Source organism: Ostrea edulis, chromosome 3 (genome assembly GCF_947568905.1).
Source record: "Ostrea edulis chromosome 3, xbOstEdul1.1, whole genome shotgun sequence".
Classification (NCBI taxonomy): Eukaryota; Metazoa; Mollusca; class Bivalvia; order Ostreida; family Ostreidae; genus Ostrea; species Ostrea edulis.
In genome coordinates this window covers 5,463,791-5,469,247 of record NC_079166.1, presented here as the reverse complement: position 1 = coordinate 5,469,247, position 5,457 = coordinate 5,463,791, and positions in this window count along the sequence as shown.

Genomic DNA, 5,457 nt, shown 5'->3' with positions numbered 1-5,457 from the left:
TGGATTAGAAGAGAAATACGAGGGTCATCCAAAAATACGTAGACTTTGCTATATTTATTGTAAACGTCACATTACATCCAAAGCTGGTGGGCATAATCAGACAGTAAATGATTTCAATCATTCTGAATAAAATTAAGATATGTTACGATATACATGTATCAGAAAATATTTCAAAAATTAAAACCGAAATATGGTATGGTCAAATTTCGGTAGTTACAAAAATGCATCAGATAGTGTTAATTGTCAAATCTATCAAAATTGGTAACAATCAGAATATAATTTATAGGTTTTAGTAGAGAATTATTGTATCATTTTATAAACAAAGTTTTCACGTAAAATACCGAGGTATGTAATGGAAATCGTGTACAGAAGACGCGCAGTTCTCTTTCGTAAAGACAAAAAATATGACGTCGCGAGAAATCACGGAGCAATAAATGGCCATAAATTTTGATTTGGCAGTCTGAAAAAATCTAATAGAAACTGTTCGAATGCTGGAAGAAGGGGCTGTTATGTCAAAAGTGGGTCTTGCTGAAGTGTATGAATGTCATATACGATTTCTTTTTGTGGACGATACTCTATTTTCGATGACGATCGTAGGAAACGAATCATTTGTGAAGAACTTGTAAAAAGAATAAGCAACGCTATGGAAAGTGATGCCCCGTGGCAAAAGAACATAGTGGTTTTAGAATTATGTATATGATTAAATAGCATGAAACATCCCTGGTCGATCAAATAAATGAACTCAAGTAGTGTATTGATTTTTATTCTTTAAAAATGTATATACGGGAGAGACATTGTCCAAGTATTTCTGAATGACTTTCGTGCATTACATTCTCAATAGGAAATTCACTTTGTTGTGTTATTAACAGGGTTAGAACCTTCAGTGAATTTAGTATGGTGTAGTGCTACCTCTTATGCTGGTAAATCTGAGCTGTTTTCAAGCCATATCACAAATGTATACGCTATAAAAAAAACAACTTTGAAATACTTCATGTTTAAGAATTCTCTTCTCCATTGTTATTTACTCTGAAAGCTTCAATAGCAGGCAGATTTTCATTTACATAAATGGATAGGAGAAACACTAAATGTCTCGACAATATTCAGAATCTGCATCAATTGCTCTGTAAATGAGCCAGCCATCGAATACGGACAAGTGAGGCCAATGTCACAGGGAATGTCAAGGTAAAAAGAAGTAATGCCATTGAATAGCTACCACTAATATGTATCAGTGTAAGCCTTTTTATAAAAAAACCCATTGTCAATAGTTGCTTTGAAAGTTAGCTAAACACCACTAAAAAACAAGTGAGTTCAGGGTCATAGGAAATGTCAAGGTGAAATGATGCATTTGAATAGATGTTACTAATATGCAGCAGCATGTAAGGTTTGGAAAAAAAAACTTTCTTGAACAGTTTCTTTGAAACAGAGTTAAACACGAAGTGTGATAGAAGAACAGAAAGACGAGAGGTCGGAAGATGGAGTTGACAAACACTGACTTTCTTAAACTATCATATCTGGCCTTAATTTGCGTGTGCCGTTCTGCTAATGTTCCATAGAAAATGGATGTCGAACTTTTTGCCTCTTCTTGTGCCTAAACATGGACACAAATGTCTACTTGAAAAAATGCTTAAAAACCTATTTTATCCAACGATGAGCTGAAGAGGAAACATCGAGTCGGTGAATTCACAGCAAGTATGGATGAAACTATCACGACGGGTGTGTCCGATCGACAGGATATGCTTACTCGTCCCAGGCACCTGATCCCACCTCTGCTATGTTCAGGAGTCCGTGTTTACCCAACTTTTTATTTTGTATTCCTTTTGGGAGTTATGAGATTGATCACTGAAGAAAGGTCAGATTAAGTCTGACAACTTCACAATAATCTTCCAGTATCCAAAACTCCGTATCCAGATATTTTTGGCATACATTATTGGAATACATTATTCACGTCTGGTGCATCCACGTGCACGTAAACAAGCTAATTAGCGGTCATGTGACTGGGGTCGAGGGCGATCTGGAGGTTTGCTGGCGATCTTTGTACAGGAATAATGAGTAGCCGGGAATCGAATATAAAATTCAATAATTACATGTAGTTATTCTGCACATCTTCGTTTCTGTACAAAACACAGAAGTCCAAATTTTGTGTGTTGCTTTTTCCTTTTCAGAATTACCTTTCACTTATTTCTGACAATACAACGAAACAGGTTAAGTTTAATCGCTACATTTATTTCATTAACACCACTTCTGACTTGTTTTCACATCAGTAACTACATTCAACTGAAACAAGTATTTTAATTGATATTTCCAATTGTGAACGATATTTCATCAATATATTGTGATTAATCGTCAATATAACAGTTTTCCTTTAAATATATTTTTTTCTAAACTTATCATACCAGTTAAATTATACTTCGATGTATCCAATAAAATGACACAAATCAAACAGTTTCAGTTGAAACATAAATTGTAATTGGAATTTCCACTTCCAGATATTTTCATTACATAAATAATATTTAGTCCCCTCCCTAAATCAGTTTTCCCTTGAATTTTTTAAAGTCTTTAACTGGTTCGAGTCATCAATGATACGACCACTAAGCCCCCGTGACTGGTTCGCGTCTTCATGATATAACCACTAGATCCCTGTGACTGGTTCGAGTTTTGAATGATATAACCACTAAATCCATGTGACTGGTTCGAAACTTCATTGCTTTAACTACATGTACTAAGCCCAGGTGAATGGTTCGAGTCTCCAGGGAGAAAAAGGAAAAACAGCGACAATTGTAACATTTTCTCTAAAATTATTTTTTCATATCCTCGATATGAAAATGTCTTGCATGGTTTCCGAAAAAGGATTAGATCTTATGTAGTAAAATTACCATACTTCGTATGCCAAACTGGGTAGCTCAGTGGTTAGATATGTAAGGGCCCCGGTGTTGTAACATATATTTCCCCCCGCAGACCCCCCCCCCCCCAGAAAACGGGCCCGGGATAGGTTTCCTCAGTATATATTTCTCCCTATGTACAAAGTCATTATAGAGTTTCCTCTCGGGCGGAAAAACCGCCCTGGTATAGAAAATCCTCCTCCTATTTCCGGATTTCATTTGTTATAATTTAATGAAATAGATATGCTCTCATTGATATTACGATATTCATAAACAATATGCTTCCCCAAAGACTTTAACGATGTTGACCAATGTTGATATTGACTATCATTAGGACCTTTCGTAAAAAGTTGACTAAAAGATATACAATTAAAATATCTGAAAAGTAAAATACATTGACTGTACAAATAAAAGTAATCTATTTTTCTCATTCATCTCAATTCAAAATTTTGAATTTAAAAAGCATTAACTTCTTTCCAACTTCACTATTTCAAATGTTAGATACTATGAAATAACGATAAAGACTTGAGATGTCTGAATGAATTTTGATATTCCATTATACGATTTGAATAATTTCGTTTTAAAAAAACCATGAGATGATGATTGTTCACGATACACAAGACAAAAAAAAAGATTATAAGACTCTCTTATGAGTAGCCATGAAATATAAGGTGATTTCACCCAAGGGTTGCAAAAAAGCTGTGAAATCCGAGGCTTTGCCGGGGGTTTTACCGCTTGTCTGCAACCCCGAGGGTAGAATCATCTTAATATTATTATTATAATATAATATTGTTAATGACAACTCATAAGAGAGTATTTTTCTCTTATATTTCTAGAGTTTTCCATTTTCCTTGTGCCTAGCGACGCCATTTTGAGAATTTTCCAATTAATTAATTATTGGCTGTACATTAAAAATAACACTAGAATCGATTTCTACGACCTTTATTTTGGCAACTAGGTTGTCGACAAAAAATCGGCCGACGAGTTTATGTGAATTGTATTAGAGTTATTCCTCTTTGAATAAATCAATAATCAGGATGATGCGTGACTTAACTCGACAGTCCATCAGTGGGAAACATTTTGATAGATCTAATCAGAATATGAACCCACAACTGCACGTATTTTTCTTAGAGGAGCATTGATATTAATTGAGCAGAGATATTCCAAGTGTTTTTTGTTGGTGAATATGGACATGGATAGACTTTCGTGTTCCGCGCGTAAACTTGCAAGGACTCGAGTCTGATTGATATTGAAGGCATTTATTTCACCTGAGACACAAACAGTAGACGTTGACAGAGTGAATGTGGAGGTAGGCCTAGAACTAATAGACCCTGTGGGCTGGGTTTTTGTGAACTGGCATAATGCACCGGATGATATAGGTGTATGAGGAATTTGTGATTGTTGTTGAATGTTCAGTAATTGTTCAAGGAATGTGTACTTTTGTGTTCGGTCGCATACACCTGGAGATTATCAGGGACATTATAATATGTCACTTTTTTGTACAAGAGCTTTGCAGACGCTAGTGTTCGTCAATCGAGGCGAGGTAAATTGCAAGTTAGTTGTGTATTGATTATGACGTCACGGGATATGTAAGATAAACGTCACGTGATATGCAAGATAGAAATATCTTACATACCTTTCTTTTATAGAATATCTGTCTCTTACATACGTAGATAGGAGAAAAAATAAGAATCCCTGGATCTAGGTAAGCAATATACCTTTAGTAATAGAACTGGAAACGGATACATAGCTTAAATGTAAGAAGGGGAAAGGGTTACTGTCATTTCGGGGGAAATTTTATACTGTGATGGTTTTTCCTAGGGGGATTGGGCCTGGGTTAATTCTTCCAGTGGGAAAACTCTATGCTACAACACCGAGATGAATACCGGGTAGTTTCACAAATGTGTTGACACTTCTTTGTTACATTTGTAGAACATGGTACAACGCATAAAAGTGAACGTTACATTTTTACTTGCAACTACCAGGTACTATGAAAATACGCTACCTCTGAAATAAGGATATTGATATACCAAAAGATTTTTTTTTTTGTAGAGACGAGACAGGATCTTAATGACTCTGTGCCGTCCATTATCTTCTTTTCCATTTAAATATATATGTATTGTGCAATATATGTATTGAATTTCCCTTTGAAATATGTCAGTGGTATGCAAGGTGAACGTAACGAACAGTAATCAATCTCATAACTCCTACAAGCGTTCTTTGTGAAGTCTTGCGAATTATCTCTCCCAAGTGGAAATCTTTTGTATCAGGAGTTATCTCCCGTATTTGCTCGTGAAAGTCTTGCGGTTTCACATTACTATTCCACATGTAAAGATTCTTTCATACAAGTTTTGCATCAACTCATGGAATAGTACACTTTATTTGTCACACTCACTCGCTCACTTGAGTTATTCATACTCTATTCCATTATTCAACTCATGCATAATCAATGTGGAACAATTCAGTATGTTGTGACTTTTTGTGAGGTTTAGCTAGCTGTTCAGACAGCATACAGATGTGAAATGTTGTGAAAAAGTACTTGATGAAAAACGTCACCTATGTATCTAAATATTTCATA